The sequence below is a fragment of the Mus caroli genome, unplaced genomic scaffold, assembly GCF_978045245.1.
Source record: "Mus caroli unplaced genomic scaffold, Mus_caroli_1 scaffold_2, whole genome shotgun sequence".
NCBI classification, from domain to species: Eukaryota; Metazoa; Chordata; class Mammalia; order Rodentia; family Muridae; genus Mus; species Mus caroli.
In genome coordinates, this window is record NW_028227257.1 from 114,013,637 (window position 1) to 114,032,974 (window position 19,338).

At 39.2% G+C, this 19,338-nt stretch overlaps 1 non-coding gene across 1 annotated transcript; it reads left to right on the forward strand.

Moving 5' to 3' along the window:
* The first annotated feature begins 308 nt into the window (after positions 1-308).
* On the forward strand, positions 309-453 carry LOC115030482 (small nucleolar RNA SNORA48). Its single transcript, XR_003836077.1, has one exon. It is a non-coding gene; the product is annotated as a small nucleolar RNA SNORA48 (small nucleolar RNA).
* Positions 454-19,338: the final 18,885 nt, after the last annotated feature.

Consider the following 19,338-nt stretch of genomic DNA (forward strand, 5'->3'; position numbering starts at 1 on the left):
GAAGTTTGTTTTTCCTGCAATTCTTTTCCTATATCTACTGAGAGGTTCTCAGTTGTCATCATTTACTATATTGGACTATCACAGTAATTTATTCATATGTTAAACATCCTTAGATATGCAGGATAAATTGTTTCATCATGGTATAAGAAACTTTTAACATGTTGTTGAACTTAGTGTAGATTTCTTGTGCTAGAAATCTAGTTAGGACTTTTGAATCCATGTATCATGCAATATTGGCCAATAAAATGATTTTTCTTATAGTTCTTTTGTCTAAATTTAGTTTTTGGTATCAAAAAACAAGTGTGAAATCCTCCTGGCAATGGCCAAGAGTAAATCTTTTTGGTGTGGTTTTGTTTTTATATCAGTCAGGGGCAGAGAAATGACAGTCCTTTGTTCATTCTAGCTTGGTGCCTGGCTTGGTATCCCAAGATGTTTTATGCCTAGGACACATAAAAATAAAACCCAGAAAGTGCATTGCAGATGACTAGTGTTGCACCAAGCCACTAGGTGCAGGTAGCCAAAGGCAACCGCAGTACTGCCCTGAACCACAGCAAGAGTGGGTCATAAATAAACAGAGCCCTGCCTACCACCAAAACATACATTGCACGATGGGAGGAGGGAAGCAGAGACCTATAGACCGCCATGCCAATCACAGACCTACCCACCTACACATAGTACAGACAGACTGTAGATCCTTCCTTGCTTACAGCACAGAAGGATGACGTCACCCAGGGGCCCACCGGCCATAATGTTAGCCTGCAGTAGGAGCCACCACAATGTACGAGTATGTGGTGGTGAGATGGGATGGAAAGAGATGTGGAGTAGCTTGAGCGTTATGAAGAGAAATAGAACTGAAGAATTGGAATTGGAGAGGAGTAACTTGTGAATTGCCAGTCCCACCACCTGAGACAATGGTGAAGTCCCGGCCTGATCTGCCACTGAGGGCAATGTCTGGGTTTATGGATATGCAGAGGCAGGATTTGGTGTTGATGTCCAAGGCTTGTATTAGTACTAGAGAACAAGGGGCTGTCGCTGACCTGGGACCATGTGCATGTCCAGGAGCTGTATGGGAGAGCTGACCCTGCCACTCGTCTACCACAAGGCAGCATGGGTACAGATAAAATGGTCCCTGCCCTTCTCCACCTCTGGCAGTCAGGAAAGCTGCCCACTGGACCACGAGTTGGAGAGAGCTGGCCCTGTCCCACCCCCTAGCTGCAGCATTAAAGGGAACAAGCCCTGCACCTCCTCTTGGTGACACAGTAGGACTGGCCATAGTCAACAGGGTGGGGATGTGTTGGCCCTCAGGCTAAGAGCTGGCCCTGCTATTCATCTGCTGAAATGGCATGGGTGTGAGGGTAATGCTCCTCGACCCTGCTTCCATTCCCCTGGCCACTTGTAGTAGTTGGAAGAGCTGGCTATTGCACCTGGGAGAGTGGACCTTGTGCCTCACCTGGGCAACACAGTGGAGCTGCCTCAGCCCTGGAACATTGCAGCAAATGGGAGAGTGGGCCCCATGTCTTGACTGGGCATCAGAGTGGAGCTGACTCTGGAGGTATGGGTGTGGATGAGCCTGTCCAAGGGCATGAAAGCAGTAGAGTTGACCCTGCCTCCTGCTTATGGAAGCACTGAGTGGCCTAGCTGGAACAGTGCTGGAGAGTTCACCCTGGTGTCCTGAATAAAGGAGAGCTGGCACACTTCCCAGATTGGCTGCCACCCAGGCCCAGAGCAGGGCTCTGAACTGACCCACCCCTAAATCTTCATCACCTGCAAAGGGTTGGAACACATGAAATGACTGGTCTTGTTAGTCCTAAGCTACAGTATCTCCCTGACACAGGGCAGCAATGGGATGGTCTGGAGGAGTCCTGGTAAGGATCCAATATTGATCGTGTCATAGAAGCCAGAGACTTTGAACCAGATGAATACCTCATGCAATGAACATTTCCAAGTGAAAGTGTGTGGACAGAGGGGTATACTGTGGGACTCACTGTGATATAATATAGCTTCCAATATGAAATATTTTCTATGCTCTCTCTCTCTCTCTCTCTCTCTCTCTCTCTCTGTGTGTGTGTGTGTGTGTGTGAGCGCACATTTTATTTTGGAGTGGAGGTTGGAAAGTCAAAGGGTAGATCTAAGGGGAAAGGAATTTGCTATGGGGTACATGCTATAAAACTCACTAGGAATCAATAAAAAGTTTTAAAAAAACTGTGTGAATTATCACTGAAATTTTTGGAAGAATTTGAAGTAGATTGCTGTTAGATCTAATTTTTAACCTTTTGTTTGTATTCATCTGGAAAGCCTTCAGTGGTACAATTCTGATTCTCGCTATACATAGCCTTCATTTCTTAACAGTGGAGCTGTTTCTCTGTTCATGACGTCTAAAGCCCTGCGCAGAGTCACTCTTTTAGCAGAACTTGGGTTTACGTCTCTATGCTAAAGGATAATTGTTCAGTTAGTTCATTTTAAAGCATGTCTTGTGTGATAGAAGTAAAGTTCACAATGTTATGAACAGGTCAAGTTAAAAAATCTGGACCTGGTCTTGGGAACTGAAGGTTTGCTTAAACTGAAAAATGACTGATGTAAAGAGTAGGCAGAGAAAGAGAGGAATGACCTAAGCAGGACAAACTGTATGGGCCAAGCACTTGAAATGAAAGCAATTATTTCATGCTAAACAACTTTTCTTTAAGCTGTTTAACTGTTTTGTTTTGTTTTATTTTGTTCCCTCAGCCTCTTCTATATGCTGTCCTGGCTTTTAATCTCCCTCCTTTCTGTCCCCTTTCCCACTCTCCCTCTTTCTTTTCTGTGGTTAATTTTAATTGCCTTCTGCTCAATAGTGGTGGCAAAGCATCCTCAAGGAATAGAGTCTCAGAAGCAGCAGCCAACATTAAAACCTTAGCTCTGGAATCTTTTATTTGTGCAGCAGACTTGTTGATTTCCTGCAACTTTTAATTAAACATGTTTTGCATTTATTTAAGATAAGCCCATATCAAATATGTTCAATAGGATGATACAAATAGATAACACCTACATTGTAATGAGGATTAGTGGGGGGGTGCTAATGTCTGGAAAGCTATAAACATTCAAAAGAACACAGCTACATATCCACTCATGTATTTAACATTGAACATTAACTATTGGTCCCGTTTGGTATTCTCAGATATTTATATAGATATAGTTTTACTTAATCCTAACAGAGTCAAATTCATCAGATGTTACCGTTCTCATGATGAGAGAACTAGAGCTTAAATATTTAAATAACTCTAGTGACCACGCATTTGATAAATGTCCCCTGCCACTAAAGCAAAGACTTCCTTCACTTTCTCTTTGAAAATATCATCCTGAGTGAGGTAACCCAAACCCAAAGGATATGCATGCTATGTACTCACTGCTAAGTGGATGAATATTAGCCAAAAATTACACTACACCCCACAGACCCTAAGAAGTTAAACAAGAAGGACAGACCAAGTGAGGATGCTTCAATCCCACTTAGAAGGGAGAACAAAGTAATCGTGGGAGGCAGAGGAATGGAGAGACATGGGTGCGAGGGGGCAGGGAGAAGGGGAGCAGGATCAGGTGTGGGGAGGAAACAGAAGAAAAGCACAGAGGGCCAGGAGAATGAATGGAAATATGCAGCTGCCAGGGATGAGGGGTGGGGGTGGAACAAAACTCTAGAAAGTCACAGAGACTTGGGAAGTGAGAGGCTCCCAGGACTCAGTGGGGGTGACTTCGGCTGTAATGCCCAACAGTGGGAAGGTGGAACCTGAAGAGACCACCCTCAGTAAATAGACAGGGACCCCAGTGGAGGGATAGGACGAGCAACCCACCTTCAAATTTTTTGACACAGAATTGTTCCTGTCAAAAAGAAATGCAAGGACAAAACTGGAGCAGAAGAAAAGGCCATCCAGTGACCGGACCAACTTGGGATCCATCCCTAGGTGGACACCAAACCCTGACACTATTACTGATGCCGTGTTGTGGCTGCAGACAGGAGCCTAGCACAACCATCCTCTGAGTGCCCCAGCAGCTAACTGGGACACATGCAGATACAGTCAACCATTAGACTGAGGTAAGAGACTCCTATGGAAAAGTTCGGGAAGGATTAAAGGAACTGAAGAGGATGGCAACCCCATAGGAAGACCAACAGTGTCAACTAACCTGAACCCCTGGAATATTCCAGAGGCTAAGCCACCAACTAAAGAGCATACATGACAGTGTATGCCAGGAGGCGGGAGCACCCTCTCAGAGGTAAAGGGGAGGGGAGATGCAAGGGGTACTAGGAAGTAGGCAACACTTGGGGTGTAAATAAACAAAATAATTAATTAAAAAAATTGTATTCTTTGGTCTGGGATTTATCTCATTTATATAGAATTTACCTCTCATTTTAAGAACTCCAAATTTGATTTTTAGCTTTTATGTAATAATAATGATAATGAATATTCTTCATTACACACCATAAATATTATTACCTTTTGTGTGATATAATAATTTATATGCTGAGAATAAACCAAAAACAATCCCATGATTTTGCAGATTATTATCAGTTACATTACAAAGCCAATTTATTAATAAAGACAAATGACTGACAGAAAAATGTTAAAGACAATAAGTTGTCCAAAACTGAGACATTTTGTTTTGAATTCCTGAGACTTAACTGTTTTTGGCAATATGATGTGATAATGTAAATCATTTCCTGGGAACAGATAGTCTCCCACAACTTATAAAGTAGATCAACACAGCTACAGTGAGCCAGTGCTAATCATCCCAGCCTTATACCACTATCCTGTCCCTTCTCTCCTTCCGGGGTTGCTGAAGCAGTGTTGCATCCCTTAACTTGGGTCAGTGGACAAAAGGTTAGTAAAAGAGATTGTGTCTATATGTCTCTGATGGCCTGTATTAAGTCATAAGATACCACAGGCTGTAATCACATGAGAAAGTGAAGTGTAACATAAAAAGTAACAGGGTCTCCAGACTCTCTGAAGACAATGCTTGCCTAAAGGGGGTATAGGTCTTATGAGGTGTTTTCCCTCCATCTCAACTTCTGAGTTCCCAACAGTGTCAATCAATAATCCAGAGCCTTACTACAGCCAGCTCCATTGCTTGGAAGGCTCTGCCTGTCTCCTTCCCATGCTCCTAAGATACTATCAATTAGCCAATTCATTTTTTGGCCTCCAGTTCTGTCTTTCTTCCTTTAATTGAAGAGTCAGAAGTAATGCCAAATTCTAGAGACTGCAGACCATTTTCCTCAAAATGCCTGCCGTTTTCCCGTAATAATTGAACAAGAGGAAACTGACTCTATTTGCTTAGCATTGTGAGCAATGCAGATTGGCTTCTGTTGCAGAGATGTCAAGCCAAAAGGTTGCTGTAGTATTTCACTGGAAAATACTTTCTAGCTTCAATCATATAGGAGTTAAATACCTTTCTCCAGGGACTCAGGTGGTCCAAGCAAAAAATTAGGACATTCAGGTGTGAATTGTTCATTAGATGTGGACTGCCTCTGCTGAAGAACTACAATATTTTTTTTCAATATAAGTTTTTTCAATTTTTATTAGATATTTTCTTCATTTACATTTCAAATGCTATCTCAAAAGTCTCCTATACCCCCCCCCCACTCCCCTACCCACCCATTCCCACTTCTTGGCCCTGGTGTTCCCCTGTACTGGGGCATATAAAATTTGCAAGACCAAGGGGCCTCTCTTCCCAATGATGGCCGACTAGGCCATCTTCTGCTACATATGCAGCTAGAGACATGAGCTCTGGGGGTATTGGTTAGTTCATATTGTTGTTGCACCTATAGGGTTGCAGACCCCTTCAACTCCTTGGGTACTTTCTCTAGCTCCTCCATTGGGGACCCTGTGTTCCATCCAATAGATAACTGTGAGCATCTACTTCTGTATTTGCCAGGCACTGGCATTAGCCTCACATGAGACAGCTATATCAGGGTCCTTTCAGCAAAATCTTGCTGGCATATGCAATAGTGAAGAACTACAATCTTATACGAGGCAGCTACCTTCAAGCTAGGGAAGCTCTCAAACCGGATCTCAGATATAAGCCATCAATATCCATACTGCTTCTGACGTGATGAAGCCATCGTTCCCCAAGAGGAAGTACAAAAGAGCTCAGTTTTCTATATCCCAATATCCACTGGATGTTTTCTCTCCTCTCTAGGCACAGCTATTAATTATGAGTCTCTAAATTAACAAGTGTAGATCTAGAAAATGATTGTAGCCTGGTGATGGTGATACACACCTTTAATTCCAATATTTGGGAGCCAGAGTTAGGTAGATCTATGTAAGTCTGAGGCCAGCCTGGTTAACCGAGCTAGTTCCATAACAGGGTACATACACAGAGAATCACTGTCTTGAAAAGAAAGAAAGAAAGAAAGAAAGAAAGAAAGAAAGAAAGAAAGAAAGAAAGAAATTAAGTTGCAATCTCACTATATGTGTAATATGTAATATTTTATATTACATATTACACATATAGTGAGATTGCAACTTAATTTTTAAAATCACAGGGAATGCCAGGAAGAAATCTGTAGCTATTTTTTTCTGTTAAAAGTGCAGTTTTTATAACAACACTGTCTTTTATGTATTCATGTTAAAACTTTATGTTTTATAATATATAATGGAACTTTAAACCATAATGCATGTTAATTTTACTGACACTGTATTATACATATTTGATTATCCCCCAAATATTTGAACTTGTTTGTCAAATAACAACTCAAACAGTATGTATAAAACTTTACACATCATTTTCCTTTATTAAATCTACTTCCTTGTCAATCTTCTCTTGTTCTGAATAAGGAAAGGTTTGTTAGGGAAACTGTTAATGCCCAGGTGGGATGCAAGCCGAAGTAGAATGTTAAAACCTAGGTAACTGTTACAGTGTCTAGCCTGGCATTTTGTGCTTTTGTGTTTTTACTAATGTCATAAGGAAACTTTCTCAAATGCTGTTTCTGCTGTTACTGGGAAATTTTCTCAGGCCCCAGGTGATTACATATTCTGTTATGTTCTGTGCTTTGGTGTTCTTGGAAACAAATCATAATAGAAGTCAGTTAGGACTGCTTTGTGTAGTCAGTCATGATGAACTTGGACCTGAACCAACTACCATGCAGCACTTCCTGCACCTGTGTATGCGTTTTTATAGTTTTTGCTTTTATAAGCTGCCTCTGGGAAGGACCCCAAAATAAGAGAGTCACCTGCACCAATATAAGAAACTATTTGGATTAAGACTTACATTTTGAGTAGGTATCCAGTAAAGTTTAAGTTCTCAAGACATCCCTGGGAACTGACATCCTTCTTGGCCAAGACATGTAGGTGGGTAACTGACACCCTGTTTGGAAAGTTAAGATATAAAAGTTAGTCAAGGCAAGTCCCCTGCCTCAGTTGAATACCCCAACCAATGGGGGCAGGATAAGTGTACAATAAAGACATGTTCCTGAGGAAATTCTGTATCCCTAAATCCGGATTGGTGAAATAACTAGGCACAGATGTTTGTGGCTTAAAAACTCCACAGGATTCTACCTGGGCATCACAGCCATCTCCCAAGTTGAGTCTGCAGCCCTGATCAATCAGTCTTAGGATGCAGCATTCAATAAGCCAATACTATTTGGCTATGATCAGTGTCTGGGTGGTTTGTGCAGTGACCCCAACAGAAACTATCATCACAGCTTGTACACTGACTTGTACTGGTTACTCCTGACTGTTCTCCCGTGTGAGTCCTACAGTGAGTGCCCTTTGCCTCTCTAATATGCTTAAACAATCTATGAGTCTTTATCATTGTGTTTAATCTTCACATGACTGATTTTCATATGATTTTTTTTTAATTTAGTTTTCTCATCTTATTTTAGAAAATGTCTCAGTTCAAACCGGTGTGGGACTTTCTGTGCAGCCCAGACTAGTCTTAAACACATAGACCTTCCAGTCCAAGCTTCCTGAAGGTTGGGATGATATGCACCCACCAATACATATGGCTGTAATTTTCTTTCACAATAGGAATGATGCTTCTAAAAATAAAATGTGACATGTGTTTTTGAAACATTTGACATACCTCCCTTTTTAGAAAAAGTACTGACAATTTGGCAGGTGATATTTGAATCCTTTTATGACAACATTGACTTCATCTTCTCTCATCTCCTCTCATCTTCTCAAGTACATCCTACCATAGACACAAAACTGAGGTGCTCTGAAAATTCACAAAAGAATTTGTCATTGCACACAATGCCCCCTTTGCTTGAAATTTCTTATGCAGACTCAGACACTGAAGTTTTAAACATCCTTTACTGGCTGGTTTTACATGTCAATTTGACACAGCTGGAGTTATCACAGACAAAGGAGCCTTCCTTGAGGAAGTGCCTCCATGAGATCCAGCTGTAAGGCATTTTCTCAATTAGTGATCAATGGGGAAGGGTTTCTTGTGAATAGAGCCATCCCTGGGCTAGCAGTCTTGGGTTCTGTAAGAAATCAAACTGAGCAAGCCAGAGGAAGCAAGCCAGTAAGCAGCACCCCTCCATGGCCTCTGCATCAGCTTCTGCCTCCAGATTCCTGACTTGTGTGAGTTCCAGTCCTCACTTTCTTTGGTGATGAACAGCAATGTGAAAGTGTACGCCGAATAATTTCTTTCCCCCCCAACTTGCTTCTTGGTCATGATGTTTGTCCAGGAATAGAAACCCTGACTAAGACACATCCTCTCTGGTCCAGATTAAGTGTCTCTTTTTCTGAGAAGCCTTTGTTGGCACTCAACCTACAATTATAATAAAATGGGACACACTGTTCATTAAAGGGAATTTCAGGCATAATGGGACCATGCAGGATGAGAATCTAAGACCTCAAAGAGGGTTTAGAAATTTTGGTATATACAGTCTTCAAAATGAGGTGGTCAAGTGTGGCTATAAGGCCAAGTGTCTCAGGAAAGAGCAAGAGCAAACTGAACATCACAGTGTGGAAGCTGTTTCTGTGGTCCAGACAAAAAATTAAGTCACTGAAGCTAAAATAGTGGGAGCAGAGATAGATATCAGTAATATATGAAATAGAAGTAATAAATGAGACATATTTAGTGTAAATATTTCAACTGAAGGAAAGAAGGATAAAAGGTGGGAGATGAAGAGAAGAAAAGATGTAGAGGGGAGAGAGAAATTTTAGGAAAGAATGTTTGTTCTGGTCTGCTCTCCTTTCTGTTTGCTTAGATAGGAACCGCTGACTTGAACTGCCTGTCATCCATCCATCTCTTTTATTTTGTAGGTGTGAGCCGTGCTATTCTTTTTCTTACATATTTGAGATGATAATTAAAGTTAAGCAAAAATAAAAGATACAAATATTTTCAGTAGCACTCATTGCTACTTTCTACAGCTCATCAAAACATACCCTCCTCAGATGCTCTGTGCTTCTCTGCCTTCACTTGTGACTCAGGGTCTTAGATTTTCCCCTGTCACTCAAGAGCAGTAACCAGCAGAGTTCAATTAGGGGTAGAATCTGATAGTTTTATTGCTTGGAGCATGGAGAGATCAATAGTTCAAACCTGGTCTCAGTTGCAAATATGTTCAAACACTTGCTCAAGAGGTTCCTAACTTTGGGAAACAGCATAGAGTGTGAGGAAACCTTCCCAAGGAATGAGTCTCTTCCCAAGGATGCCACTCTCCCTTCTTGTCTCTCTCCTCAAACACTCATCCTATCCTGGGAATCTACTTTGTTCTATATCTTACCTACCTGTCTGCCCATTGAGTCTATCTCATACCTGTCCAGCCTCATTTTTAATTTTCTTCCATCGATAGAGGTATTTTCATCCAGCAATACAGCTGCTCTGGCAAGGATCACCCAAAGACCTTCTAGGTCTGTGTGATCCAGCTGGAATACAGACACGCCTTTATTTCCAGGAGACCTGGGGCAAGCAGATCTCTTAGTTTAAGGCCAGCCTAGTATAGACTAAGTTTCAAGTAAAGAAAAATGTTAAGTCCAAGCATAGTGATACATACCTTTAATCCTAGCTCTGACAATAAAGGCCTGTAGATCTCTGAGTTCTAGTCAGCAAGTTTAGTTGAGTCAGTAAATTGAGTGGCAGTGCAGGGCAGTCAAGTTTATGGCAGTTTAGTTGGTGGAGTTCAGAGGTAGTTTTTATAGGGGAGAGGGCAGGAAGAGACAGAGAGATAGAAAGAACAATATTCAAATCAGATATGTGAAATAGATAAGCCAAAGTAGATTTCCTGATACATCACTCATAAATCGTCGGAAGATTGTCTTTATGTCATTTAAAGATGGATTTTAATATGTTTTCTTTAAAATTTGTACGTAATATATTTTGATCATATTTTTTCCCTTCCCTCAACTTCTCCTAGATCTTCTCCATCTCCCTACCCACACTGCTGGGAAAGAGGAAATCAGTTTTCTACAATAGAATGACCTTGGGTATATCCACAAGATTCCTTGGACGCCCCCATGCCAGTAGTAATGGCCAACACAAAAAGGGTTCCATGTTTTTTTATGGGCTTTTGCTTGGTTTGATAAAGATGAGTGTGAGGTTGAATAGCCAAGCATTACTGTTCAGGCTGGTAACTCAACCTATACCAGTCTACATCTTTTGAACACCAGGTGGCAGTAAGTGCAATGTTTATCAAAGATGAGGAAGGAAAGTTTGAACATGAATTCAAAATAAATACTGTAGAATTTTGAGTTTGGCACATTTACATATGATTGAAAATGTTAGCTTGCAGTAATTTTTTGAATGTTTACCTAGCTACTGAAATATATCACGTAAGTTCTAGTCGCTAGGATTTCTGTTCTGTTTAATTTTTAATTGACAGGTAAGAATTGTAAGTCTGTATATGAAGTCTGTATATGTATGTATATAACATTTTGATGTGTTTATACTCTGAGATGTCATAGTAATTAAACAATCTATTTTCATATATGTATATAAATACATATATATGTTGTATATTGTATGCTATATGTATATGATTATTTATATTAGTAACAAAATACTTCTGATCATGTCCTCTAAAGTCAAGGTCTTATTTATTTCTATGACCTCCATTCTATTAAGTATCTTCTCATGACATCTTTTAACTTCTACCAAATCACAGTTCAGTGAAATTTTACTTAATTTTACTTTAATTCAGAATGTTGCAGGTACTAATAAAAAGAAAGAAAAGAGCTAAGGAATAAAACACCTTGATATAATTTAGCACAAGTGTTCCCATTTATATAGGAAAGAACTAAAATAAATAGACATTAAGGGACCCATCAGAGACAATTGAGGGACCAGGAAATGGCTTAGGTACTCTGCTCACCACATTCTACTGTGTAATTTTCTTTGACATATTTAACTTCAGTCAACAGGTATATTTGTGAATAAATGAGCTGATGACAAGTTTATGTATTTATAGTTTACTTTGTTCTCCTAAAGATATCAAATTCTATTTTCAATTCAGGTAATATTGTCTGAATGCATACATTGTACTTAAAGAGACAGAATAGCAAACTTCCCTATGGCAATAACATAACCTACTACTAAGTGCATGTTCCAGAATCAAGCTGTCTAAGTCAGTAGATAGCTTGCCTCTCCATAATTGTGCCTTCAAGAGAGACTATTAAGGCTAAGTTCTTCTGCTTTAAGAATACCACCTGGGGAAGAGATGGGGTGGGGACAGGGAAAAGATGTCTGCAAGACTTATTGTATGGTAGAAAATCCAAACAACATTTATAAAAATAATTCCAGTTACTAAGAATTAAAATGAAGTTAAGCTCAAGGAGTTAGCTTCAGGAAACTCTGACCTCTGGGAAACAACCACCAAAATTCCCAAACAGACCAGTTTCAAATGACATAATAGTCAAGTTCACTCTGAATGGATCATGAGAAAACCAGATCCTAACATTCCTTAAAGGGTTTTGGGTTTTGGGTGGTGGTGGTGGTGGTGGTGGTTTGGTTTGGGCTTTTTGTTTTGTTTTTCTGTTTTGTTTTTTGTTGTATTTTTGCTGTTCCATCTCTCTGACTGCCTTATCAGGAAAATGAAATCACTAATCTGCTTGGATTTGGTATATGCATTCTTCATCTCTTTCTTTTTTTTTTCATCCCTTTCATATATAAAAAATCATACTTGTCTGGTAGCTCCTTAAAAGACTGGCTCCATTTAGGTTGACTGACTCTATGAAGTTAAACTAAACTGTTGGAACACTGACTGACAGGAAGACAAAAATATGGAGGGTTTCTGACTCCTGTCAGGCCTGATAAACCTCAGTTGCCAGCCAATGGTTCTAGCTTCCCCGATTCCAAAGTCTCAATATCTGATTAATTTCACCTTCCTCAATAGTTTCAGCTTACTTCCTTGTAAAACATAGTAATGCCTTTAGAGGAATTAATGTCTTAGAGAATGCCTTTTTCCTCATCATGGCTCTGGAACAGAAATAGCTAATGATCAAAACAGTCATGTTACTTGTACTGACCAATGTGATTTTGACTGTTACTTTACAGCTGCTAACCCCCATCCTTCTCCATCCCTTCATCTTCCACACCTTGTTTATAAACCACATTACCACCTCAGTGCAAAGGCTCTGTATTAGATAAATAGAATCTGTGATGTTCAGGAGGCCACCTGACTTTGTTCCAAGTAAACTCTTTTCATTCTGCTGCCCTCAAGCTGAACTTTCAGTTGATGATTTCCATGAATATGAAAGGTCCAAGAGTACTGGACTCTGTCTCCCTACCACATGTCTCTCTTCAAACTTGGCTTCTGGTACCAGTGGTGGTCACCTACATTTCTCTGCAATTTTATTATTATTATTATTTAGGAACTTGCATGGAGTTCAGGGTAGGATCTCTGGGCATCTCTCTTCTTGATTTTTGCTGAAACTGTTCATCCAAGCTATGTTCTGCTTTTTCTCTGTGAGAATTAGCAGGAAACTGTCTTCTCTGTCCTTGTTAATAAATGGGTGTCATGTTTCATCACCTTTGACAGAAGGGTTGAGTCTCAAAGGGGTCAATATTACATATCAGTGAGGAACCTAAAAAGATTTTATTCCAGTCAGTTTAGTAGAAACACTTTTGAAAAGTGTAGTTGTTTCTTGATTTCTAATTCAGATCTTCCGTGAATATGACCAATCACTTGTAGTATGACTCTAACAAGAATATGTGGAAGCAAATAAGTTTAAAGAGGAGACACTTATGCTTCTAGCTATGGCACTAAAGCATTGATGGGGCTATTGGACCTTGGTATCTGACTAGCAGCTATCTGGTAGAAGTTTTCAACATGAGAATATTTTTACCCAATTTTCAGCACATCTGGAAGATGCACATAAAGGCTGTTACCTGGCACATCTCACAAGGCACATAGTAATTAGCTTCTCATTACAGGAAAGAGAGAAAGAAAAGGAAGGAAGGAAGGAAGGAAGGAAGGAAGGAAGGAAGGAAGGAAGGAAGGAAGGAAGGAAAGAAGGAAGGAAGGAAGGAAGACATCATCAACTCAAGAGCTCCTAAGGGATCCTTTGGGAACATGAATTAAAGTCCAGTACTTTGATCGGCGACGCTGACACCATTGCATACACTAGCAAGATTTTGCTGAAAGGACCCAGATATAGCTGTCTCTTGTGAAACTATGCCGGGGCCTAGCAAACACAGAAGTGGATGCTCACAGTCAGCTATTGGATGGATCACAGGGCTCCCAATGGAGGACCTAGAGAAAGTACCCAAGGAGCTAAAGGGATCTGCAACCCTATAGGTGCAACAACATTATGAACTAACCAGTACCCCGGAGCTCTTGACTCTAGCTGCATATGTATCAAAAGATGGCCTAGTCGGCCATCACTGGAAAGAGAGGCCCATTGGACATGCAAACTTTATATGCCCCAGTACAGGGGAATGCCAGGGCCAAAAGAATGGGAATGGGTGTGTAGGGAAGTGGGGGGGTATGGGGGACTTTTGAGATAGCATTAGAAATGTAATTGAGGAAAATACGTAATAAAAAATATTAAAAATTAAAAAAAATCACAGGAAAACCAAAAAACAAAACAAAACAAAACAAAAAAGTCCAGTACTTTTTATCAATAATCTCTGTGAACAAAACTAACAGCTAGTGTGTGTGTCTTGATTAGTGTATACACATATGCTCCACAGAGAGTATATGAGGTTCAGAAGACAAAATTTCCGATCCAGTTCTTTTCTTTGCCTAGTGAGTTTGAGGAGACATAACCCAGGTCCCCACTGTATCTGCTGGTCCATCTGGATAGCTCCAATCTTCTGAATATTTGTATGAAAATACTCTAACCACTCATGCATTATTATTTTATCATATGCTTTAATTTACTATTCATCAAATGGCACATTCTTAGAAAGCTCTGGTGGCAAATAAGTTTACTTAAACCTCACCAAAACAGGTTCCAAGTTAAATGTGTGATCTTCTCTCCAAAATTATAATTACATTCTGCTTTAAATAAATCTGATAGGCTGATAGGGTATTTACTCCTAAATTTGATTGCTAGTCCTATGAGGGGCTGAAGAAAGATCAAGAGAAACAGAGACTGTGCTTCTTTCTAATTCCTTCTCCCAGCTATTTAAGTTTGATTCTTATTTTAAAATGCAGAGCATAATGTAAATGTAGTTTTTTAATTACATCAAAACTAAATATATACCAGAATTAAGCCCACAATCACATAGATCTACGAATTTGAAAAACTCATAATATTAAAAATGCCATTGTTATTAAATCATAGGAAGTTGTGCTGTGGGGTTATTTAAATGATAAACTTCATACTTAGCAATAAAATGACTCAGTGACATACAGATACACCCATAAGTCAGCCATTCCCTCAGCTCACATCAGAGAAATTCCTCCTTGCAGCTGATAGGATGGTAATTAGCACAGAGGTCCACAACTGGAAATTGTTACGAGACTGATAGACACTGAAGCTCTCTTTCCTAAATGAGATGTCATCATAGAAATCATCAAACCCCTTCCCTGGAGGCTTAGCAATCTCTGTGGAAGAGGAGGTAGGAAGATTGTAGGAGCCAGAGGTGATGGATGACAAGAGGGACACAGGGTATTCAAGATACAAGACCAACACCCATATGAACTCACAGAGACTGTGACAGCGTGCACAGGACCTGTATAAGTTCAAGCCAGGTGAAATCCCAGTACTGAGAGTGGGAATTGGACACAGGGTCCCATCCCTAACCAAGAACACATTTGCAATTGATATGCAATGCAAAAAAGAAAATCACTGTGCATATCAACCACACCAGGGCAGTGTGCACATCTAAAAATAGTCAAAACAAAATAAATTCCATTATTTTTCCCCTCAGAGCTTTTGGTTTCATTTCTGTTTGTTTGTTTGTTTGTTTGTTTGTTTGTTTGTTTGTTTCATTTTTTGTTTTGTTATTAGTCTTTTGTGCTTTTTGTTTTAGCTTTCTTTTCATGGGTTGTATTTGTTTTTTGGTTTTGGGCTGGGTAGGTAGTTGGGAGTGACCTGTGAAGAGCTGGGGAATGGGAAACAACATGATCAAAATATGCTTATAAAATATAATTATATAATTATAAATAAATAAATTTAATACTTACAATGTAAGAACTTTCAAGCAAGTTCACAGCCATACATCTAAAATTTGGATCACTGGGTTTGTGTCAGTATCCTTGGCTTCACGTAAGTCAGAAATTTATGAAGAACTCTTGAGCCAGATACTGCAATACAGAAATATTGAGATCAATGTATCCTCTTTCTCGAGATTCATTGATTTTATAAGATGGTATCACATAGATCTGAGACTGGCCTTGGAGCTCATTACATTCCCTAATGGGTAACCTTGAACTTCTAATCATCTTCCTTCTGTCTGCCAAGTCAGGGAAATACGGGTGTGTTCTACCCTGCCCAATTTCTGTATTGTTGAAGATTGACCCCACACTCCATGCATGCACGACTAGCCTTTTACTATCTGGGCTGCATCATCACGCCTGGTTTCATTTTCCTTTTATTCTGTTTTCTTGCTCTCCTGTCATGATGTCCATATTTTCTTTTATTGTAGAAAGGAGACATATTGCAGAATTTTATGTTCTTACCTTGGTAACAGTGTTTTGTTTGTTTCTGGGTCTATTCCTATCTACTGATGTTTGTAATGGCCTTGGCTCATATTCACTTCTCTGTACAGATGGCAAATTTTGTATATTATTGGATGCTAGTCAATGTGAATTTCACATTATTAGATGCATTTTAATGTTGGATATTATCCTAGCTACCTTGTAAGTAAATCAAAATTAGTTGGTTTCTTTTAAGACTTGCTTTTAAATGTCAAGTTGAGTACATCAGCCTGCAACTATTCCCACTTTTAAGATTAGACCCTTCTTAGGAACTGACCCAGTATGTCTCTTGTAATGGGGATTTTCTTTTTCCCTTTGAAAAGAAGAATATAAAACATGGTGGTATATGGGTATTTCTTAACCTGCTGTTTAATGCTAGTTCTGCCTTTTGCCTTGATTATTGCTGTTCTCCTGTAATTTTAGATCAGTCAAAGCTTCCAGGGCACTGGGCTCCTGATCTCTGGTGTGCCAGGTAGGCTTCCTCCTCCTGGTGTTCGGTCACATCACTTCTATCTGCTAAGACAAGCTCAACTTGCTACTTTCTTCCTTCATTTGGTGGTCCCATACATCTGAGCAGTGGCTTGGAAACTACCTTCTAAGAATAAGCAGATCCATTTTGTGTATTATGTTTCATGATGTCTGAAAACTAATGATTTGTGTAATTTCCCCTTTTGTTTAGCTTGAGACTTCTTTGTGCAAGATACAGCATGGGTAATAGTATTTTTCATCTAAAGCTACTCTACTGGAAGGTCATCGAGGTTATCAAAAACGTGCCTGAAGGAGTTATCCCGGACTAATTGGCCCTATGTATGTGAAGAATTCATACTGAGCAATTAAGAAATGTTTATACTATCTACATATTAACTGCGTGAAAAAGCAAAGCATATTTACTTTCTTGACAGGAATCAAGAAATGCACACCATGTTAAACTAGACCAGAAAACACTAGATGCTAACACAGCTGCGATCCTACTTTTCCTTAGTTGTTATCATTTGTACTATTTGTCTAGTTTAACATATCAGCAGCTTATGTCTGACATTCATCAATGAATCTCATGTAAAATGATAAATAAAATCACCATGTTCTGCCTTGTTCAATGGCTATTCCTAGTTGTCAACTAGACTACATCTGGAATGAACTACAGCCCAGAAATGAAAGGCACACCTGTAATCCAGATCTTGAGGTTAGAAGACTCAGGCTCCTACCCTGATCTTGACATGAAAATCTTGAGGCATAGTTGCCATGGAAAGCTTAGGCCCAGGCAAAGTAGTACACGCCTTTAATTCCAAGACGCTGAGGCAAGTTGATCTTTGAGTTCAAGGTCAGCCTAGGATAAAGTAAGTTCCATATTCAGGTGTGGTAGTACACACTTTTAATGTGGGCAACATCTTCTGCTGGAGTCCTACATAACGACGTTGGAAGAAGGAAGACTCACTCTTTGCCTGTTTGCACTTACTTGCCAGCATATCTGTTGGAACGTACCTCTTCAAGATTCCAGCTTAGACAGAAGATGAACTGAAACAACTAGCCTCATGGGAAGGGGGAACATGTAGATTCTTGGATTTCCCATCTACAACTGCCTATTGTAGGATTAGTTGGACTACAGTCATTACAATAAATTCCCTTTATAGAGACATTCCATAAGTTCTGTGACTCTAGAGAACACTAATACACTTTGCTTTGTATATTTACACTCAGCAACAAAACAATAATTGTTGTTTATTTTTTCACTTCCACAAAAGCAACTTTCTACCTCATCTGTCCTCCTTAAATAATAATATTGACAATCTTGTGTACAACCTATTGTTACAGCAATTGTCTAGTATCTGTATTTTATTTTTAATAGTACTGTTATTTCTATATTAAGACAATATTATCACAAAAGTACACTTACTTTCTAATTTTTCATGTGTGTGCATGATAGGTACTAATTTATACACATAGATACCTCACATTTTTCTAACAGAATCACAGAAGAGCAGTTTTTAGAATTCTTAGTAACTTAGTGGTCACTGGCTGATCAACCAGGTGTTCTCTGCCTTTCATAATTCAAACTTAACCCAAATTTTGTCTAAGGTATTCTCCACAATGTCTGCTTGGGGCACCACTCTGAGCGTCAAATTCTCAGTGTACACTGTGATATTCAAAAGAATGTTCAAGGAGATGGTCTTCATGTTTAAACAAACAAAAATCATATGGCTGACAAAAATGTAAGAATCACATAATATAGGTTAATAGTAACATATTACAGGATAGTTGAGAAACAGAAAATGGTAAATTAAATAAAGAGTTGAAAGATGAAAAGAATTAAGAAAAAATAATGAATTATGTTCACCATGCCTTTATGTAAAAATCATCAAAAATATTTCATCAAATTCCTTAGTCAAACAAAAGAACATTTTGTCTTTAACAAACTCTTAGAGAGCTGATGTGCCCTGGGAAGAGTGTGCTGTTAATGGATGCTTTAAACAGAAAAGTGAGAAAGAAATAGGCAACCCAGTTGACATGGTCATACTTTAGTTATAAGGAAAGGGCATAAATACATGAAAGAAGGAATTGATAATTTATACCTTGTTTATAATAAGCTTTTCTACTATGAAAAAGCCAGTGTTTGTTAGGAAATATGATTAGACAAATCCACAACCTGAATGAAATAGTTGCAAAACACATATCTGATAAGGGAACATTAGCTGCAATGTACCAAGAACTCTTAGAATACAAGAACACATTAACCTGATTTAAGAACATGTCAGAGAACTTTGCTGACACCACACTGCACCATAGTTGTGGAGATGCAGATCATACCTCTGTTGTCAACAGCATAATTGAGATGCAACCTCACATCTCTTCTAACTGCTGAAATCTGCAACACTGACACATACAACACCAGCAGAGATGTTGGCAGGAACTCTCAGCCATGGCTGGTGGGGGAAAAAAAAAAGACATGGACTCATTGGAATAGTTTGCCATTTTCTTGCATATTTAATCTCTCTTATGATACAATTTAATGATATTATTCTTGGTATTTACTGAAAGGAATTGAAATGTTATGTCTACACACACACACACACACAAACACACACACATTTATAGATGCTTTACTCAAATTCCCAATACTGGAAAGTAATGAAGAGATGGAATAATCAGCTATGGTAGATCCAGACTATGGAATTAAAGATGTTGGTAATAAAAGGATTCTTTGCATACCTGGGAACAAGAAACTATGTGTCCTCTCAGTGATGCTGAGAACCTAAAATTGCTCTACAGTTAGAATTGTTAAAAAA